The 23,329-nt window shown below is 41.3% G+C and overlaps 1 protein-coding gene and 1 non-coding gene across 2 annotated transcripts in view; both read left to right on the forward strand.

The window, feature by feature from the left end:
* The window catches only part of nalf1b (NALCN channel auxiliary factor 1b), a 66,655-nt gene that overhangs the window by 30,514 nt on the left and 12,812 nt on the right, over window positions 1-23,329 (forward strand). The window lies entirely within an intron of this gene.
* On the forward strand, window positions 8,934-9,015 carry trnal-uag (transfer RNA leucine (anticodon UAG)). Its single transcript has one exon. It is a non-coding gene; the product is annotated as a tRNA-Leu (tRNA).

The raw sequence follows: 23,329 nt of genomic DNA on the forward strand, positions 1-23,329 counted from the left end.
ATAATAATAATAACTACAGGAAAATAAAATTAGGAAGTGCCAAAGCGAGAAGGAAATGGACTGATGTAGAATACTGAATCGCTGCATGCATCCCTTTTTTTTTAATGACCTTTACCGTCGGAAAGATCAGAAGAGAAAGGTATGTTATTATGCGATATTCGAATCTCTGCCTTATGATGGTGCGTGGTGATGTAATCACCGTATGTAATGGGTGTGTATGACATACATGAGTCAGCGGTCACGATAAGGTTGGCATTTACATTAAGTCACGGTCTGACCACACGATAACGAACGGGATGAGGCTGGTGTTGTGGTCATGAAAGGTGTTAGACGAGGAACTGAATATACTGCAAGCCTCTGAAACACCACATACAGAGACAAACAAGCTGCAGCAATAGGTAGTTACAGACGCATTATGGAGCTAAAGAGAGGAGAAATATTGTTTTCAGAAGAGGAATGGAGACCATTGAAGAGAGAGAGAGAGAGTGAGAGAGCGAACAGATTTATTTTACACCCACACAATCTCGACCACCATAGCATCAAATATTTACACTGCCTGCCTCGGTTCTAATACAAGATAAGCAGGACAAAACACAATAATAAATCATAAAAGACTCGGTATTGACAATCGCAATCAAATAATAATGAAAATGAAGCATCAAAGGTTACTGGAGGACTCCGTCTTTTCAGGATTCTCTGAATCATTTTTTTTTCCACCAATATTATTATTTTACAAAAATAACGACCATGAAAAAAAAAAAAAAAAATCCAATGGACAGGCGGTTCATAGGTGAACATCATTAGCTGATAGGACCGTGTGTGTATGTGTGATTTGGTTGAGAGCTTTGAGGAGAAGAGGGATGGAGTAAAGGTTAGAGCTGTGTGACCAGATGGAGCGTATGCTGCAGCAGAGACGCGGATAACACAGGGCATGCGTGATCCACAGGTTTTAAGTCCATTTCCTCACAGCGGTGTGTTTGCAGAAACTGTCCAGGGCATGTATAGTATATACTATTTTGTGTGTGTGTGTGTGAGAGAGAGAGAGAGAGAGAGAGAGAGAAAGTGTGTGTGTGCGTGTTCAAGGTCTGGGCTTTAGAACTGATTGGACTCCTCTGTGCAGCACTGCAGAACTCTTACCTGCAATGCACCAGACCTGTCTGTTCTCACCTCCTTTCTATACCTGTAAACACTCATTTACAGACATCTCTCTCACTCTCTCTCTGTTTCTATATCACTGCAGCTCATCGCGTCAGCACCCCCTCCCACACACACACACACACCGCCTGATGGAGAAATTTATCTTTCCTATACATCCTGCATTTTTCTTTCACACTCCCTCACTCCCTCCCTCTCTATCCCCCCTTTCCATCCGTGACGGATTGGTGTATCGCTCTTCGTGTGGTCATCCACTGGACCAGCGGAACCTAGGCTGCAGATTTATCGATCACTTCCATCTTTACACTCTGAGGAGGGGAGGTGATGGAGGGAGCGGTGGGAGGAGGAGCAGCAGGGGGCCCTGCTGAACGTGACCCTGGAGCACAGAACGGCCATGAGCACCACAAAAAAGCACAGTGTTCATGTTAGTCACTTACAGGATGTATTGGGCTTGTGTTAATGGACAGCAGGGTGTGTGTGTGAGTGCTTGTGCGTGTGCGTGTCAGTGTGACTGCATGTGAGTGTGTGAGTGCTTGTGAGTGTGTGTGTGTGTGAGAGTACGTGAGAATGTTTGTGTGTGTGTGTCTCAGTATGACTGCATGTGAGTGTGTGAGTGTGTGTGTGTGAGTACGTGAGAATGTGTGTGTGTGTGTGTGTGTGTTTGTGGGAAGTCAATAAGCCGGCTCAGGCAGGAATGATAGAGGGGAATAACTGGGAAATGTATTTAAACGGGGAGCAGAAAGATGACCACTATTTCTCAACCTTTTTTTACATGGCATGTCAGGGGACTCTGGCTGATTTAATGCTCCTATAGGGCCTCTTAAGCGACGACATGAATGTTATCTGAGCTGGCTCTGCCACACACACACACACACACACAACAGCATCACCTGCCTCCTATAACCCTGCGTCTGAGGCAGGGAGCTCTCCACCTCCTCCCCCCTTCTGCTCCCCGCTGCTCTGTCCTCACATCCTTTCATCTGCTCCCCTTCCGCATGGGCTGGCTCTCCTTAACCCATAACCTCTGCCTCTGACCTCTTTGCCTTTACTCCCTTTATTCCAATACCAAATGGAGCAGCAGGTTGCCATGGCAATGCAGCATACACCATTGTTTTTTTTTGTTTGTTTTGTTTTGTTTTTTTGTTTGTTTCGTTTTGGTAGCGTATATCGTGTAGTGAGCATATGGATTTGAAAATATCTTACATTCCTCATTATTAATGTCTCTGTCTCTCTCAAGAAGAAAAAAATGTTATGAAATACTGTTTACGAAACATAGTGTTACGTGGATACTTACATACACGCACACATGCACACACATGCTGGTGAATAGGTTAAGAGAAGGCATTCAGTGGCTTGTCTGGGGTCAGCTTGTGCATGTTAGTGTTTAAATGAGGTTGAATTGAACAAGCCAGCACAAACAAGGGCAAATAAAGACAAAGGACAGGAGACGCTGATGATGGCTACTGCCTGGATATAACCTCTGTGTGCGGGCTTCACAGAGGCACTCTGTTCAGGGGAGGAAATGGTCTTTGTGCTGCTTGATAGGGTATTGATCAATTCTTTGTACAGGTGGATCTTTCAATTCATTTGGCATAGACAGATGACCCTCAAGCTTTTCACACTGTCTTCATTTTAGTTTGGATATCGTCTGTATTATTACAGATTGCTTTGTGTAAGTGAGACACACAACACACACACACGCATGCACGTGCACACACACGCACACGCACTCTCTCTCTCTTTCACACACACACACACACACACACACCGCACTTTAATGCATCTATGCAGATTTTCAAATCACTGAGGAGAATTATGCAAGAAATGTTCAATTACTAGCACAGCAGGACCGTTTACTTTTTCCAAATTAATAAAAAACAAAAATATGATTGGCCAGCATTTCTCTATAGAGACTTTGCTCTGATGGCATAGCTCATCAGTCCTTTGATAGTTGTGCTGTCTGTACATTTGGTATCTGGAGCAATGGTACAGAGATTCAGTTTTTGGACATTACCTCTACGATGTCTGTTCCGTTGTTCTGTTCCTTCTGCTGCTTTCAGTGTACAGCCTGTGACTGTATGTGTGATAAAAGGTTATGAAAGCTCAGTGCATATATATTTCTGATATATGTATATACACTGCCTGGCCCAAAAAAAAAAAAAAAAAGTCGCCGTTTGGATTTGGAGCCTCTGGAGGCAGTGTTATGATCTGGGGTTGCTTCAGTTGGTCAGGTCTAGGCTCAGCAACTTTATGTGGCAATAAAATGAAGTCAGCTGAGTACCTGAATGTACTGAATAACCAGGTCATACCATCAATGGATTTTTTCTTCCCCGATGACACGGGCATATTCCAGGATGACAATGCCAAGATGCATTGGGCTCAGATTGTGAAAGAGTGGTTCAGGGAGCATGAGGAATCATTTTCACACATGAATTGGCCACCACAGAGTCCTGACCTAAACCCCATCGAAAGTCTTTTGGGATGCGCTGGAGAAGACTTAACGGAGTGGTTCGACTCTCCCGTCGTCAACAAGATCTCGGCCAAAAATTAATGCAACTCTGGACGGAAATAAATGTTGTGACGTTGCATAAGGCTGTCGAAACAATGCCACGGTGAGCGTGTGCCGTAATCAACGCTAAAAGCGGTCCGACGAAATGTTAGAGCGTGTGACTGTTTTTTGGCCAGGCAGCGTATATATCTCAGAAAGCAGTGTATTCAGAATGTATTCAGAGTATCTGGTTTGTCAGAGATCTGTTTTCTGTGAGTTTAGGCCAGAGGTGTTTGTGACCAGTGGCGGCAGGTGACCAAATGTTTTGGTGAAGCATCGCACCCCAGGGCAACTAACATGCCCTTTCTTCTGTGAAAAAGGTAACTTATGCCGCCTCGTTAAAAACTATAACGAGCTGGTATAAGATACAGGAAGACATTTTATAGCCTAAATGTCGGTGTGAAATGACAAACACATACAAATAAAAATTGGCGTTGAAAGAATGAGTACCACAGAAATATCAGAGAGCTAAACAGATTATTTGGTTGAGAAAGCAAGACCTGTTTAGATGAAAGCCCACTTACCATGTCAAGGCACAGGCCATGAGTGGAGTGTTAGTAAGACAGGACATGACAGAAGACACAATAACCCTGGAAGGCTAATTAAAAGGGAGAGAAATCCAGCTTATCCTGTTCCTTTCCCTAATCAGTTCACCTCCTTTTCCTGCTTCTGCTGTCTGACATTCTGCTGCGTCCTCTCTCTCTCCCGTTCTTCCCTCATCCTCCTGACGGTTAGGACTACTCTCGCTACTCTCTCTCTCTCTCTCTCTATATATATATGGCTAGATAGATAGATATTATAAAAATGTTATGTACAGGTTATTTAGCATAGATGTAATGTTTGCCTTATTGACTTATCTGCTGCTGACAAAACACATAGGTGTGGGTCACGGAAAAATGTTGTTCAACTTTCTCTCCATGTTTATTTTAATGTGTTTAACTGCTATGTTTTGGTGGTGGTGGTGGCGGCACTGCCAACAAACTAACGATAACCTTCTTAGCTTGCATTAGCTCTCGCAGACCAAATTAAGTTTGAAAATACAGAGATAAATAAATAATAATTCTAAAGAAGATTTCCTCGACTAGACCAGAAAGAAAAACCGATATAGCCTACTAAATGTAGGTTAAACAAATGACATAAGCTGTGTTGTGTTTCTTTCTCTCTTTATGAAGTTACCACAACTCTCTTCAGTTGCCACTGTCAAGGTCAAATCAATGAGTGCTTTACCTGATTGAACAAGGGGAAATGATGACTGGTTAATGAGGGCAGTGATTGGGCAGAGTTTTGCGTCAGTCATATTCAAGTCCAGAACGTGTATAACATAAGTGCAGCCTATTACCTTAGGTAACCTTATGCTTCAGGGGCGGGACTTATTGTCATGAGAGTGGAGATGATCCGCGGTTAGGCGATCTAGAATTACGTTGGAGGTAATGGACAAAATATCTATGGTGGTGAATTTATAGAAGTTCATATTCTCACCTGGGGTGAGGGTGGTGCTGTTTCACAGATTGTAATACTAGTAAGTCGTTGAATTCAGGAAAACGACCTCATGTCTGTGGCAGGATAACGACCACATTTTATGTTTCGAAGAAAGAAAAAACGTGATTTTTGTAAGGGATTTTTTGTAACTTTGTGTGTGTGTGTGTGTATGTGTGTGTGTGTGTGTGTGAAACACTTTTGCACCTGTAGTATTAGAGAAGCCTCAACAATTTATGGCGTAGCTTAATAACAGGGTTGGATGGGCCAAGTATTACCGCCAGGTTTCCCCGTGTGATTGCTACTGTGAAGACATCATTTTAGCCCATGTCTTTAGGTATGATGAAAATGTCCGTTTCAGCACGTGGAGTATTCCGAAACGGTGGACTTGCTCTGCTGCTCCTTTCGGCACCAGTACAGATGTTAGTTACTGTCCTCTACACTTTGATACGACCCGAGATAGACTTTGTTCTCAGCTCGGACTCCGTGACCGTATTTAGCTCTGATGTATGAGTGTACCTAAGCTTGCTTCCCTCAGGACATGTTGCAGGCAATTGAGTGGAAATAAGCCAAGGAAAAAAAAACGTCAACAACAACTAAAAAGATTTTTCAGGTTAGCTCGCTAAAGAGCAGAAGGAATGTTGTTCTGTAGCATATGTAATTGCTATATTTGAGTATCGAGGTGACAATGCAAGACAGGCTTTTACAGGGGTTTTTTTTGTCTTAAATTTGACTATTGCTTGACCTGAATGCATGTCGGTACTATGGTGAACTCATTCCATCCTTAATCATCCAGTGACATTTAAAGAGATTCTGAATATTAGCAGACACCGTTGTGGTGAAACCCGAGTAGTTAGCATACATTGGGGAGCTCACAAAATGTCTCTACTGCTGTAATCACAGTAGTATCTTCTTTTTCTCTGTGCAGTCATAGAAGCTTGCCATCCCACATAATCAGTTTTGCTGATTTCAGAGTTCCTTATCTGACAGCCACAAGACCAATAAAGCCTGCCACACAGGTTATCTATTACTAAAAGATGTCTTTTTGGACATCGAATGCAACGAGAACTTACTTGCTCTTTTCTCACACCAAAAACTAATGAACACTTGTTCTTGTAGGTATGTGTAAAAGGACCCGGTTCTGAAGAAGGGGGGAAAAAAAAAATTACAATTACCATCTAAATTACCGTAATACTTAAAACTTAGTATGCTGTGAACTTATTACCTGCTGGATGTCTCTGGTCCGTGAACTTATTACCTGCTGGATGTCACTGGTCCGTGGGGTGATGGGCAGCTCAGGTTGAGAGTGACATTTAAAATACAGTGTGTGAGTTTCTCAGGTGCCCTAAGAAAGGACAGCTAAACTCTGTTCTCACAGTAACAGAAATACACTTCAGAGGAAAAGCCGGGGCTTGTAAACTGTATAATATATTTGATGTAGTTATAAATATGTATGTGAATGCGCGCGCGGGTGTGTGTGGGGGGGCGGGAGTGGGGGCGGGTGACATTTGAAGAGCCCTTGCAAAATAGTGGCAAACATATAGATACTCATGCATGCGCGTGCGCGCACACACACACACACACACACACACACACACACACACCTCTGCATATACTAGCATAAATACACAGCACAGCATTTTTCTTTGCCTATTCACACACAGCGACACTCATATAAGCACCTTACCACCTTGAGCAGTGACACTTATGTACACACGCACACACACACACACACACAACCCTGCTACTCCACTCACCACAGCCTGTTTAATGATTCTGTGCGGTGTGCAAAGGCTCCATTGACATTCCAGTCTCATTGCCTGCTCCATTGTGCATTCTGAGAGAGAGACGACTTTACCCTCTCTCCTCTCTCATTCTCTCCCTCTCTCTCTCTCTCCCTCTCCCTCTCTCTTTCTCTCTCTCTCTCCCTCTCCCTCTCTCTCCCTCTCTCTCTTATTATCTTTTTCACATGCTGGACAGTGCTGGGATGACATGAGGGGCAGTTCTGTAAACTAACCTAGATTACAGTGCATTCCCTAACTCCTCCTAGACATGACGACTTACCATCTCTGTCAGATAGCTATACGCATAGGCCACCACTCAGCGGTTCACAGAACTCAACAGCATTCTGTCTCAACAACCATTTCACAAACACACCAGAGCAAAGCACTCCTTGTTTATTCATTCATAAAGTTGTTTCATTTCAGTTCATTCATGGGTTTGAATTTGGGCCATGGCTCACAGAAAAAAATGCTGCTGATATGCGAGTCCCAATTTGCGCTTCTCTCTTTCTGTGCGTGTGTGTGCGTGTGTGTGTGTGTGTGTGTGCGTGCGTGTGCGTGTGCGTGCATGTGTGGTACGTGCACAGATTGAGAAGCGCTTTCATTAAATCTCTCTGCCAAGATTATCTGCATTTATCAATATAATACTCTTAATTGGAGACGCCTAGCTTTAAGTGGAGATAGATTAAACGATATGAGGGACCTGATTACTGAAAAGGAGAAAATCTTGTCTTGAATCTTAATGAAAACAAGACATTTTGCTTTCCTATCAATGGCAGCTAATAATGGCTTCATTAGTTGCAGCTATGTCGCTGCCATGATGGGATCTGTCAGTAAGACTTAATCTCCAGGGAAGGTTACACTCCCCATCTTTATTTTACTATCACCGTTCCTTAACTGCCAGTTCAGTGAGCTCTCTCTCTCTCTGTGTGTGTGTGTGTGTGTGTGTACTTGCGACTGAACAAGAAGCTTTCCAAATAAGCGTTTGTTTATGGTTTCCTGCTGAGGAAGAGGAGCAGGGAGCAGGAAAGACATCAGCGCCTCCATGACTGTTCCTGGAAAAATGTGTAACACACACAGTGTGTGGTGTTCATTAATCCCGCCCCCTCAACCCACCCACACACAAACACACGCACACACGCGCACACACACACACACACACTCTCACACACATTCCTTTCTCCCTCTCTCTCAGAACGTAAGCGTGCGCTTTCTGTGGAGTCTACGGGAGTGACTGGCGTTGAGGAGAGAGTGGATGGAGGCTTTCATCTCAGCCTGACTCTGCGTCTAATGGAGGAGTTTGCGTGGCGATTTCACACGATTTCATGTCCCTTTTCTGTTTGTTCCATTTGATCAATGGGCGGTGAGAGAGTTGTCAAGACTCATGAAAGTTTAGAGATTATCTCAGAAAGAAGTCTTGCTTTTATTTTCTCTTCTCATTTTCAGTCTCTTTTTAGTGCTGTGTTTAATTTACATCAAGCTAGATTTTTCTTGTCTAATTAAGACAGAAGTATTTGTCTGTTCACTTGACACAGTCTTTGAGGTCAACTTTTGTTTTTCCTGAAATGTGAGTGAACTAGCATTCTCCTCGTGTTTATTTATATATAAATATATATATATATATATATATATATATATATATATACATACATACATACATACATACATACACACACACACACACACACACACACACATATATATATATATATATATGTGTGTGTGTGTGTGTGTGTGCGTGTGTGTATATGTATATATGTATATATATATATATATATATGTGTGTGTGTGTATATATATATATGTGTGTGTATATATACACACACACACACACATATACACACACACACGTATACACACAAACACACATGCAGACAGAGCAAAACTCTCTTGGAAACATTGTGATAGCTGTGTGTGTGCGTGCGTGCGTGCGTGTGTGTGCGGGCACGCGTGTTCATTACTCTGCCCAGCCAGGTAGTGTGGCCGAGTGGTCTAAGGCGCTGGATTTAGGCTCCAGTCTCTCTGGGGGCGTGGGTTCGAATCCCACCACTGCCAAATGCATTATCTTATTGACAGCTGTGGTCTCTTGACCGAACGGTTCGATTCCCAGGACCGACATCCACGGCAGGGCACTTAACAACAATGCCCACCGGGCGCAAGGAATGCTGTCCACTGCTCCTGTGTGTGTTCACTACTGGTGTGTTGGATGGGTTAAACGCAGATGACAAATTCACTACCCACTGTTCACAGTGTGTGTGTGATCACAGAGATGTACACTTTACATTTACGTGTGTGTGCAGAATCCACTGAGTCCAGTTGGGTTTCTGTGTGTGAAATGATGATGTGAGCTTGTAGCGCTCCGTGTGTGGCTGCGCTCTCGGATCAATACGACGCCCTTGACAGCACAGGTCTGAGGCATGTGGTCAGCTTCAGCTCTGCTCCAGCCCGGGAGAGAGAGAGGCTGTCAGCAGGCAGTCCGGGAGCACTTGGCTTTTCCTGGAAAGCAGCAGAGTAAACATCTATGCAAGGCCCTCTTTCCACTCCCTTAGGGACGAATACATAATCGCTAAAACAGTAAAACAGAAGATAAGGAGAAGAGAGAGAGAGAGAGAGAGAGGTAGAATAAAAACTGGGTTGATGCTGAAATGGAAATATAAGTGCAAAGACAGGACTAACTTTTACCAGCATTTTGGAGTAGCACTCACTGTGACAACCCCGCACAATGTTTCGCGTTCCTCTCATCATCACGATACGAATGTCTGCAATAAACACGTCACAGAAGGCATCGGTATCAGAATCGACGAGGTTCATAAAGCCAGAACGTTGACGAAGAGGTACGGAGCAAAGGGACGGCCCTACTCCAGCTATACTCACACACACACACAAGTGTACAGTGAAAAACACACATCACGCGAGACAGTCGAGCGAGAGACTCCTCAAACGAGTCGTTCTGAGGAATAACCTGAGGACGGGAGCGTAAGTGGAGTGGCGACAGAAGATTTGATACTGAAAAAGGAAATGACTTGCCTCCTGTGGCAACATGGTTATAAAAAAAAAAAATATCACTGTTTACAATGCAAGTGTTCGGCTGAACTTGTTGACTAGTATAAATAAAGTTGAGTAAACTTAAAAAAGACATGTAAAATTTATGTTGATTTCGTCACAGAGAAAACACAAGCTGTTTACTTTCAGGGTCTATAGTAGCAGCATGTGCATTCAGAGACACGTTGAAATTGTGCTCTTCAGTCGTCGTTTTATTGCATCTCACGCCGCCATCGTAATTTCCAAACAAGTTTATCACACGTCACATTTTTTTACTCTATATCATGCTGCTTTGCACCAAGACCAGAGTCAACCCTGCCACCATGTCTACCTCAGACTTTTATTTATGCGTCACTTTACCAGAGTAATTATCTGTACTTAACTAACTAAGCATCGATCTGACAGACTAAAATAAGGAACAGACAATTCTTAAAATATGGTTATATGCTGAGTTATGCTATATTACGTGCAGCGTTTTGAAAGGAGTGCAACATGACCACTGTTGTAAGAATTAAAAATCTCTTGATGCTACTAAAATTCATTTGGGGTTTTGATTTTTATTATATTAAAGGAATGAAACGTCACAGTCAAAGTAAACGTAAAGCGATGTAAAGAAGCTGTTCATACACAGACATTTACAGCTTCAAAGATCTGCTCTGACTCTATAGCAGGACAGGTGTTTCTGTGTTCTGACTCTATAGCAGGACAGGTGTTTCTGTGTTCTGACTCTATAGCAGGACAGGTGTTTCTGTGCTCTGACTCTATAGCAGGACAGGTGTTTCTGTGTTCTGACTCTATAGCAGGACAGGTGTTTCTGTGTTCTGACTCTATAGCAGGACAGGTGTTTCTGTGCTCTGACTCTATAGCAGGACAGGTGTTTCTGTGCTCTGACTCTATAGCAGGACAGGTGTTTCTGTGCTCTGACTCTATAGCAGGACAGGTGTTTCTGTGCTCTGACTCTATAGCAGGACAGGTGTTTCTGTGTTCTGACTCTATAGCAGGACAGGTGTTTCTGTGCTCTGACTCTATAGCAGGACAGGTGTTTCTGTGCTCTGACTCTATAGCAGGACAGGTGTTTCTGTGTTCTGACTCTATAGCAGGACAGGTGTTTCTGTGCTCTGACTCTATAGCAGGACAGGTGTTTCTGTGTTCTGACTCTATAGCAGGACAGGTGTTACTGTGCTCTGACTCTATAGCAGGACAGGTGTTTCTGTGCTCTGACTCTATAGCAGGACAGGTGTTTCTGTGCTCTGACTCTATAGCAGGACAGGTGTTTCTGTGCTCTGACTCTATAGCAGGACAGGTGTTTATGTGCTCTGACTCTATAGCAGGACAGGTGTTTCTGTGCTCTGACTCTATAACAGGACAGGTGTTTCTGTGTTCTGACTCTATAGCAGGACAGGTGTTTCTGTATTCTGACTCTATAGCAGGACAGGTGTTTCTGTGTTCTGACTCTATAGCAGGACAGGTGTTTCTGTGCTCTGACTCTATAGCAGGACAGGTGTTTCTGTATTCTGACTCTATAGCAGGACAGGTGTTTCTGTGTTCTGACTCTATAGCAGGACAGGTGTTTCTGTGCTCTGACTCTATAGCAGGACAGGTGTTTCTGTGTTCTGACTCTATAGCAGGACAGGTGTTTCTGTGCTCTGACTCTATAGCAGGACAGGTGTTTCTGTGCTCTGACTCTATAGCAGGACAGGTGTTTCTGTGCTCTGACTCTATAGCAGGACAGGTGTTTCTGTGCTCTGACTCTATAGCAGGACAGGTGTTTCTGTATTCTGACTCTATAGCAGGACAGGTGTTTCTGTGTTCTGACTCTATAGCAGGACAGGTGTTTCTGTGCTCTGACTCTATAGCAGGACAGGTGTTTCTGTGCTCTGACTCTATAGCAGGACAGGTGTTTCTGTGCTCTGACTCTATAGCAGGACAGGTGTTTATGTGTTCTGACTCTATAGCAGGACAGGTGTTTCTGTGTTCTGACTCTATAGCAGGACAGGTGTTTCTGTGTTCTGACTCTATAGCAGGACAGGTGTTTCTGTGCTCTGACTCTATAGCAGGAAGGCGGAGGAGGAGCAGACAAAAGTACAGCTCTCAAAGAGGGGATACGGTGAGAACCCGGCACACTATCGCCCCCACAACCCCCACTCCCCTGCTCCACTGGACCCGCCAACCCGTCAGCACCTCGGCGTTAACGCAGAGGAGTAATGACCCCTCTCCCTTCTCTTACCCCTCCTTAGTCATTCCACATTGATCCAACCCCTGGAGAGGAGGCCTCCCAGGTCCCGCATTAATAAGTGATATATCATTAAGAGAAGTCTCCACTGAAAGGCCCTGATGGAGAATATTAAAATAGTGATATATGGACAGGAAAGGGGCTCTGAAGGACAGCCGTTGCTAAGGAAGTGATGTGGGATCCAGTTGGTAACAGTCTGTTATTTACAGGGTTGGTGTTTGAGATACAGTGTTTGGTCATTAACTTGGCTCTAACTGCACCTGTCCGACATCGTGAGCGTGCTGTGCGTTTCGTACCGTGAGACCGAGTGATCTCGGGAAATGGTGTGAGTTGTTTAAGGGGGAAATGAAACATGGATCAGGCTAACTGTCAGGGAGGGATGGAGCAGAATGAATATATATGTCTCTGTATTAATGACAGAAGCTTGGCTTATGAACTGTTGGAGCGAACCTTTGGATGTATGAACTAAAACAAATGTAAATCATCATCATCATCATCATCATCATCATCATCACACCGAATGGACCTTTCTCTTCCCCTCCCCTCGCTTTCATATGCACTAATCCCAGATGGATTACTCCAAACCAAGAGGAGTGTATTCTCTGTGTTCCTGAATGTGTGTGTGTGTGTCAGGGTCACTGGAGAGCTGAAAATATAGTAACTCAATAGAATATCTTAACTATTTACCTTGTGCTTATTATAGTGGCTTATATGATTTAGGGTTTTGATACATATAAACAACTTTGTATGTCATACAAAATATCGAACATTCATTCTGAGATGATATGATATGAGATGTGTGAGATGTGACACTCAGCTTGTTGTTGCAGCTTGATGCAAGATGTTTGCGCCTGTTTTACAAAACGATGGGGCTCTTATCCACCAAACCGGGGCTTTGATCAGAAATGTTTGACTTTGATACAGAATGCCAGGCTTTGATGGAGCATGTTGGGCTTTTGATGCAGACATTTCTTTTTGATTTAACATCTTGCGCACTGAAGACCACTGTTGGGCTTTGACACAGGGAAGTTTGATTTGCCTCAGTGGGTCTGGATGTGACACACAATGTTATGTGATACAGAGGGTTCAGAATGCTACAAGTTGTGATAGATTATTTATCCATGATGTGGAGCAGTAAGTTGTTATTAAGGATGTTGTGTTATGTCTCAGAAATCAGGGGTTTCATAGTTTATCATAACATATACTGGTGATATTGGGAACTGATACTGGGAACATGGGGGAGAAATTAACACTTCTACGGTGGATTGTGGACTGTCTGAAGGTTTCATGTTTGTTTGTTTGTTTTGTTTTTTAATTAAACAGGTTAGCATTTTTGTTTTGGTGAATAAAGTTAATGCTCAACATTATTATGGCTTACATAGCCAGTTGTTATTTCAGTAAACGTAAAAAAAAGATTCAGTCAAAAAGAATGACACCTTTTCAGTGTACATTTACAAGCGTCTATGTTCACAAAATGGACAGACACTTACAGTTATGCCCAGTTGGAACATCTGGAAAAACTGCAAGCAGGTTTGATTTGACTACAATACTGTTGAGTATCCAAATCTATCATTCTAATAATATCTGTCAAATAATCACATTTAATATTCTTATTAAATTATGTGTTTGCTTTTCTTTGGTTTCTCACCTTTCTGTGATTATAATCGTGAGAATGGCATATGAAGATGTTCTCATCATAGTGAGACAGAAAGTTTCTATGACAAAAGTAAATATTTTAAAGGATTGCTAGCCAAATGAAGTCACATGCTACTTTAAAGCCATATTATCACAACTGCCTGTACTGTTATTTAACTAAAAAAAACACCAGAAGTGAATGAAGTTCTCACCTGCATTACTCTGGTTACCCCAAAGCAGACATGACACTCAGGAGAGCACTCATAAATATGAGTCAGGAAACTGCTCTCTCAGCAGAATTTTTTGAACTGTTTACCAACACAAATCTCTATGTACATTGAGCTTTGAGAAAAAAACAAAAAAAAAACAGACCCTGGTAAATGGATCTCAGATCTGTGTGTAAGCAGTGGAGTGTCAGTCCACCTCCACATTCTCTCCTATAGTGAGGAAAAGCAAACATTTACCACGCTAGCAAAAATATGTATGCGTACACTATCATAGCTCTCATTCCCTGTGGACACACACACACACACACACAAACAAACACACACACACACACACTGGGTATGCCAAAGGATGCAGGAAATTTAGAGGGAATTAGGGAATTATTTGCTCTTCTTTTCAATTTAAATGCAAATGCATTGGAGAGGAGCTCCTGAACGGAAGGAAGGGACAAAAAAAAGGGGAAGACAAAAACCAGAGGAGAAACCGTCTGTCGTCACCTGCCGCGAACGCTTTCATTAGGGTTAAACACGCCAAAAAACATGTTTAGGTCTATATTCATATGCAAAGTTTCTGTTGTTTAACATAAATGCTACATTTTTAGCTAAAAAAATATTAGTATGTTTTCACATCTATTACTGTCTGAATTTTCTTAATTGTGGCATTCAAATGGCAAATTAAAGCAAAATTGTGCATTTGTAAAACCAGAGAAGCATTTTCAGTACTTTAAATGTGTGATCTTTTCTCAACATGTAACAGCCATTTTATTTGAGACATTTTACGCGTTTGTCCCGGCATGTGACTGGTCCAACAGTTCTGAGACTTTTTTTTTCATATGTTGAACATGTGTGACAAAAATTTCCAGAAATTTACACAAATTTGCAACATGTAATGGACAATTTGAGGCATTTCAAACATTTAAGAATTATATTATACATTTTTCCCATTTAGAAAATGAAAAAGATTTTTTCAGCGTACACATTGTAGACATAAAATGGATATTAGAAAGGTTTAATGCGATTGATGTGTTATACTCTCTCACATTTTCCAACTTTCAGTAAGTGTTTGGTTTTTTCACTGACATTATGGAGGTGTGAAGTTTTTAACACCTTTAAACAGTGTTTTACAAAATGTTGGAAAAAGTCACACATTTGTCCAGTATTGCTCTAAAGTGCACTTACCTTAAAGGTGAGAAGCATGTTACATATTTTTCACACGCTGAAATAAAAGTCACGGATTTATTCAATGCTGAAATGTATCACACGTTTATTTAAGGTTAAAAAATCGCACACTGAATTATTTGATTTTGTTTGTGGTTTTGTTCGTAGTTGCTGCTACACATATAACAGGATCTAGACAATTACAGCTGTGAGAATACCGTGATCTCCTTATAAGTCTCCCTAGATAAGAGCATTAACAAAACTGACAAAATGGTTGTTGTAAGTGTAATGTCATTTTTGGTTTAAACCTGTGGTAATCCTACATTTGAAAATAGATGGGGTTTTTGTTGTTGTTGTTGTTGTTGTTGTTGTTGTTTGTATTTAAATGTAATATTCAGCACTCCCTTTGTTTTGCTTGGGAGTGAATGACCTTTGTTGTCCCAACACCAAACATGGTGTATGTGTGTCATTATAACTTCGTTATATGTTCTCTATCAATATTCATATCCCCTACCACCCATCAATTATGAATGTCATAATAGTTTGGTCAATGCGAGAGGCTGCAGCCTGCGGTGCTGATGGAGTGCGGTTTGTTTGCTTAGCAATATGTCATAGTTCATCGATCTGTTGGAATGAAGACGTAGGCAGAGGAATTTTGGGAGCTGTTCCCATAATAAAACAGAATGGATTCATGCAGGTTTTATTATTCTGCGGATTTAAACACCAGATGTTCAACTTTCATAAACCAGAATGTTGTGGCTTAATGAAGAGGATACAGAGACACCGGGCTGAGCTATTCAAATTTAGATTCATTAGGCTGTAAGATTTGAGTTTGCATTAAGAGTAGGAGTGCTGAAGACGCTGAAAGTAATGGTCACTCTTAAAATGTCCGTCAGCCACAGTTTCTGGCAAAGAGCGGGATGTAAATTCCCACTTGATGTTGATTTTATCGGTCGTTTTAGTTTCTCCGATCAAACCGAGGAAAAGTGGAGCGTAATAATCAATCCGTTATTGGAGAACAATACATCATGAAGTTATATTACTTCATAACTTCAATGACATTAATTAGGGTGGGGGGGGGGGGGGGGGGGGGGATGTAGTCGATTAGCAGGTTTGAGTGCTGGATCGCTTGCGCTTTATCTCACTTAATGTTGTATCCAGAAACACATCAAGATTCATGTAATGTTTGAGCATGATATGTACCTGAGGTTGTGTTGTCCTGAAAGGGGACAGAGAGATGATTTGGTTTGAATGTAAAGTTTGCTAGCGTGTGCCGTTAGCTGCTCTAATTCCAATCCTTGATAAAGTTTGAAACTGACACGAATATCCAGCTAAGGGATTAATAAATAAACAAGGCCATAATTGGCATTAATTAAATATTAAAACACAGCAGTTGTTTACCACAAAACATCCTGAACTTCAATCTGAAGCATTAACCTCCTGTGATGAAATGACATGTCATGTCAGTTGAAGGCATAGCCTAGCGCAAGGATGACTGGATTCTTCCTTATACAGTTCTTTTTCCCCATATACATGAAGGAAGGCCCATCTACTAAATCACTGTAGGGGAGCTTGATTTTGATTCAAACTGAGGAACAAAATGTTTGAGTGAGTGAGATGACACGGTTGTCTTTGTGTCACTCAGTTAGTGATTAGCACAGTTCTGCAGATGCAGAAGTTTAACTGAGGTCTTCGCTTTACTCAGTGATGTCGTATAAATGAAATGGTAGCTAAGTGGCACTCACTTTTTCTTCTGACTGTGTCTACATGACTTTTGGTATAGTCAGGATAAGATGGGGATATTTTATTTGATTATCAGGTCAAACAGATCAACAAATCTGAAACAAGCTCAGAGTTTAACATGTGTCAACATATGTTGCATTTTAACTCCATTCACATCTTTTCTGTTTAATGCAATTTTATTTTGTGTTTCTTCTCTTGTTGGTCACTGCTCTGCAGACATTAATGGCAGACATTAATTATACTTGCTTATCGTTATGTCCGCTCGTGATTTTATTCATATTATATCATGTAACTACTCTAACTTGATCATAACTGTCATCTGTCATGTCCATGCTTTTGTACAGAAAGCAGTATCCTTATTTCTAACGTACATCTTGTTAATACTTAGCATAGGCTCCACAGATATGCAGTTACAGCCGTGTGTGTGTTTGTGTGTGTGTGCGTGTGTGTGTGTGTGTGTGTGCAGTGTTCTTTTATTTCTTTCTTAATTGTGAGAGGTCCCCTGATACACACACTCCTGCTTGCTGGGCTATCATTGCGGCTACCACTGAGAGCTACTTGCATTCTAATCCATTCATTAAGACAAAGACCACTATATCACTGGCCATACAGAGAGAGAGAGATTGGAAATTAGAGGAGAGAGAGAGAGTGAAAGGCAGAGTTGAAGTTTTGAACTCAGTGGCTTCTCTGAGAGGAGTCGACCAAGCTCTCATGTGGAATGCACGAAGAGAAGAAATGAATATTTATCTCGCTCTCTTTTTTTTTTTTTTTTTTTTTTTTTAACGTGTGTGTAATTGGAATGATGAGATTGGTTGGAGGTGCGTTTATTGTGCGGATGTGTGTATCAGCATGTGTCAGACCTGCTTATGGGACCAGCAGAACTCCCTCTATGTCATGCCTGCATCTGTTGGGTTTCAAAGGGGATCATAGAGTCTCTCAGCACATGGATGTATGGGCAGATCCCACTATACATATTTCAGCCCTCTGAGAAATGATGTTTGTTTGTTCTTATTGATGTGCAGTGTATTATCACTGAAAAACAACCTAGGTGGTATCTCATCTCTCTATCACCAGCAGACACTCTTTGGAGTTGGTTTTGGCATTTAAAATGAGGATGGAGGTATGAGGCAATGGAATTTGAAAATTTTGGAGTTTTGTAATGAACTAGTTTCAAAAAGATTTGAAAAATATGTGCAATGGCGCTATCCTTTCCAAACACAAATTTTCTCAATCCGTCTGCCTCTCTCTCTCTCTCTCTCTCTCTCTCGAACGCACACACACACACACATCTCAGTGATGACTCTATCAAAGTAAATAGCATTTCTGGAATAAGGATTGGGAGAGGGAAGGAGTGAGTGAAGACAGAGGGAGGGGAGGAGGGTAGTGAGAATGTGCCTGTCACCGTAAGCAATGGGACTTCCGCACCCTATTAAAAAGATGCATTAGCCTCAGCGCGGTAGCTGCTAATGGCACCAGAGTTTGGACGACTCTCTCCATTATTAATATGCCCGCGCGGTTATGGAGTTATTCATCTGGTAATTAAAGCGGGGGAGCGCATCGATTTCCAGTGAGTCTGCGGGCTTGCATGGAGCCATGCATCCCCCGGTGTGTGTTCAAAGATGGAAACATTCCGTCTCTCTCGCTCTCTCTCTCTCTGGTTTAGCACTCACTGCCGTTTGGGGGGGGGGGGGGGGGTAAGGCGCTCTCTCTGAGCTGCGGCTATGCATGTTTGTAGCTTTTCGGTTTTATGTCTCCTTGCAAATGAAACCCGAAGCTGAGCGAAGCCCTTACGGAAGAACGTTCACAGCTTTTAGACGGGGGCGTCGTAGCCCTATTCTGTGTTTTCTCAAGTACATGCTAAACTTGACATAACCCATTATTGAGTAAAACTGTATGACTGACTTCGAGGCATCCAGGGTCACGTTTTAGCTCTCAGATATGGTGTCTTTTGTTTATAGCTTGTTTTCACGAATAAGAAAGATTTTTTCTGCATGTCACCAAAGTTTTATTGAATTGTTGTGAGCTATTGTGTATTATTTCATGATATGCAGTGTTCTGTTTTGTTTTGTTTTTTCTTTTTTTTTCATCGTGTGGGCTCTCTCCCAGTATCCGTTAAATGTGATCCTGCCTGTGTTATCATGAGGGTGAACAGAAACTCCCTATTGTTTCCAGTCAAATAGGAGTAAAGGGAAGTTTATCAGATGCTGAAAAGCAGAACAAATGGAGAAGTTCAGCATTTGGTCACACGGGCTGATTCCCAATCTCAGCTCCATTATCTGGTCGTCTGTTTCCACACCCTGGATACACCTTACGCAAGAGAGACACATTTCGCACATACAGAACACAAACACATAGCACTGCACCTGGTGTTGTTTCTGTCTGAGTCACACAACCATTCTCTCTCTCTCTCTCTCTCTCTCGCTCTCTCTCTCTCTGTTCTGGTCTGAACCCGTTGGCTCTTGCAAGCACTTCCTGAGACTATTTCTGGATGGTCACTGACCATCACTGATTGAATATGTGCATTTTTTAAAGCATTGCGTTCATTTGGCTGTTTTGGCTGTCGTCTCGTTGAATATAAATGAACCTTCGTCCCCCAAGCCCTCGTTCGCGGTAAACTCCCTGCTCCTTACAAATCCTCTATTAACTGATTCAGCCACTTTAATATGCGGCTTTAGGGTGGCAGTTGGGGCATATGATGCAGGATATATGTATGTCATATTAGAGCCAAAGAGCCCCGTGTGGCATAAAGGCTCTGTGATCTTCTCCCTAAATGACGTTTTAATTAAACGCTATGCTTCCTGCACTAGCCTGCTTGCCTTTGAAGAGGGTTACCTTTCACGCTTTCCTTTGATACTGGTTCACCACAGTAGGCAATGCACAGTGAGAAACTCCTCTGATATCCTTTGAAGATTACTGCCTTTTTTTTTCTTTTTTTCTTTTTTTTTTTTAACCATTCGTTTGCTTCGATGTTAAAAGATCCAACAGCGTGATAATGGAACTTTTTCATGGAATACACAGGGATCTTTTAAGCAACTTGAAATCAGTATCCTCTTCCTACAAAATGCTTTTAAGTGCAGAAAAAGGTTGTTTTTTTAAACTGAGAGTCAAATATTCTGAAACAGTCTCTCAAATCGATGGAAGTTTCAGCATTGCTTGAACTGACAGGTACAGCGGAAGAGAATATGGCTTTATAAATCAAAAAAACGTTTTTATTCGCTCAAGCGTCGTTTGTTTACGCTCATATGTGGTGAGATCTTTAAATTATATTTGTTTTATGGTTAGAATTTCTGTCTGTGGCCTCCCTCTCTGAGAGCAGCTCCCTCCCCTGAGTCAGGTCCCATCAGACGGCTGCCTCTCCACTGTGGCAGCATTCAATTAAAACCAGGTAATTAGCAAAACAAATGAAATAAATAAATATAATACAGGAGCACGGGACTCCTGTGTGTGTGTGTGTGTATGTGTGTGTGTGTGTCCCAAGAGCAGCCAGTGCAGTATGCGTATTGTCTCTCTCTTCTCTGGAGTTAAAGGATGAATAACAAGCTTGTCTGATTACTGACTGTGAGAGCCTTTTGAATGTGGGTGTGTTCAGGTGTCATCAGAATTTTGTTTACATTGTACACATTGGGGGCGTGTGTGTGTGTGTGTGTGTCCGTGTGCACGCTCTGTAACCTTGCACCAGAGACTGTGGTGCACTCCTAATCTCTCAGGCTATTTGTCATCAGCCTGCTGCAGCATACACTGCAGAGAGAGGGAGAGAGAGAGAGGGAGAGAGGGAGAGAGAGAGAGAGAGAGAGAGAGAGAGAGAGAGAGGCATGTCGAGGGGAAATATAGCATGTGAGACCAATTGAACGTGCTTGCTCTGAAATGCTAATTCTATTCAACCTTTCCTTCTCTCTTTCTTTCTTTCTTTCTTACTTTCTTTCTTTCTGTCTTTCTTTCTTTCTTTCTTTCAAACCAGTTTGTCTCTCTAGTTTGAAATGTTTTATGTTAAAACTTAAGTAGAACAATGTTCAGACTCATTTGCATTTGAAATTCAACTGCATGGGAACTGGAAACGACCAGTTTCAACCTTAATCCCCGTGTACATTTCAACACCATTTAAGGCTACAGTGACAAAGTTATAGGTTCTCTGAGTTCGTCTTGTCGAGTAGATTTAATGAGAGTTGAAGATTGTGGTGCAGGGATAATTAAGCATAGCTGCTTATTTTTAGACTTCATTATCTTGTATTATTATCCTAACTTATGAAACATTCATGTACTCGACTGTAAAATGTTCAGTTTGTGATAATTAAGTAGCTATAAATCAAAAGTTCATTTTGATGTGATGATATGAAAATATAAATAAATTCATAAATATGTCCGAATTTTGCTGAACTAAAGATACTTCTGCTATTACATGAAATATGAATGTTTCATAAAGCCTACAAAGTATTTTCATATGCTGGTTGTATCACAATAACTTGATACTACAGATAAATGTTTTAAATATGCATGTCTATGCACATGTAAATGTATAACTGAGGAAGAATTAGCGTTAATTGGCTAGTCAACGGTAAAAGCGACTGTTGTCACTCTGGGCCAGTTTCACCAACAGGACGATAGACTGAATGAGCATGAATGTTCCATTGGTTTGCGTCCACTTGACAAACACCTAATCTATACATGAACATTACGTTACACGTCACAGTGTGTGAGTGTTTAACATCCACAGACTGTAACATTGTAAGATGAGTGTTATACATGTTACAGTGTTTTGCATACAGCTGACACATACCTGGTCTATACAGTGATTACACATGTGAAACAGTGAGTCCTTCTAAGCAGCATGTAATGTTAAACCTGAACATGCCTGATTTGCCTTATTGCTAACATTACAATAACAAAAAATGCAATTGTTACTATGAATGTAGTGCTGTTTTTCCCCCCCCAATGTTCGTGTATTTTCAAAGAGCCATTGAATACACTGCTCTGAAGATGCATTGAACATTAGTTAGTCCATTAATAAAGCTGTCATTAACGTTAGCCAGTCATTATTTCTTTGAAGTGTAAAAACATTTGTAAATGTCTCTATACATTATTAAAGTAAATGTTTTCTACGGTGTTAGATCATGGAAAGTTAGTAATGGTGTATTGAATATTGCCATAGCAATCAGAATGCAGAGATTTTACTGTCTGAGTTGTAACACTAGTTCAAGCCATGATCTAGTTCAAGCCTTTTGCAGAATGTGTTTCCTAAAGTGGGATTTTTCAGTCGTATAAACTACTGTTACTAAATTTGATCTGATATGGCTAGTTTCCTGCTAATCACTTTTCATAAGGTGGCTTTGATTAATAGTTAAATTTGATTAAATGTTAAATTACTTTGTCAATGGATCTAACTAACCAAAATTGCTCAGTAGCAGGTTAATTGAAATCTTAGCAATGCTTTAGATATAAAAGCTGTGCTCCCAGCCCCCTGTAAATTGTCTGTTGAGTCTTAATACAAAAGATGTAATATGTGAACAAAAGAGCAAGAAACGAATTTCACAAGTGTTAAGTAGCAGTAGCAGGTCTTTTAAACCTGGATTAAGTTAGCCCTACTAACTTTGAATTTCTGTTTTGAACTGAATTTACTTTGGCTTTGATTACTTGGAGAACTCGATCCAGCTAACATTAGATTTTATTTGCTCTGTGCTCCATGAAACATCCCCACTTAACTGACTGGTATACCACGTGCCAATCTCAGGATGTGGCGAGTTACCTGCTACGTACCCTTTCACAAAAATGGGTAGATCTTAATAGTGTGATTGCTAAAAAAGAGAATATTACGATCATGTATTTGGGCTCAAAGTGAAAATTAGAAGGCATAATTTCATTATAAATACTAAAAAGTAAATGCTGAGGTGAGTCTAACTGGTTATAAATGCTAAAAGTAGTATGTCACAGGTGCCAAAGCTAGATGCTTAGAAATGCTTGGGGAAAAAAAATGTCTGGCCACGTAGACCTAAATGGGTGAATTCTAATGAGGACATTTACATTATCTGACCTATTATTCTCATAATCTTGTTTGTTATGTAATCATATGTGAAGGCGATTCAGTAAATCTGATGAATAACCATGATCATGATCATGAATTTAACAGCATTTTGCTTGTTTTAGGCCACTTTCTTTTATTCTTCTAGACTTAATCAGTACTGTCTGTATGTATGTTCACGGCAGGAGATAAAGACCAAATATAAATGCCTTATACAAAGCAAAAAATAATAATAATGATAAAAAAAAGAGACTACATGTATACCGTTGTCCTTGATCTTGCGCTGACATAGAAATGAAACTGAGAAATAGCTGAGGCTTT

The sequence above is a fragment of the Chanos chanos genome, chromosome 10 (genome assembly GCF_902362185.1).
Source record: "Chanos chanos chromosome 10, fChaCha1.1, whole genome shotgun sequence".
Taxonomy (NCBI): Eukaryota; Metazoa; Chordata; class Actinopteri; order Gonorynchiformes; family Chanidae; genus Chanos; species Chanos chanos.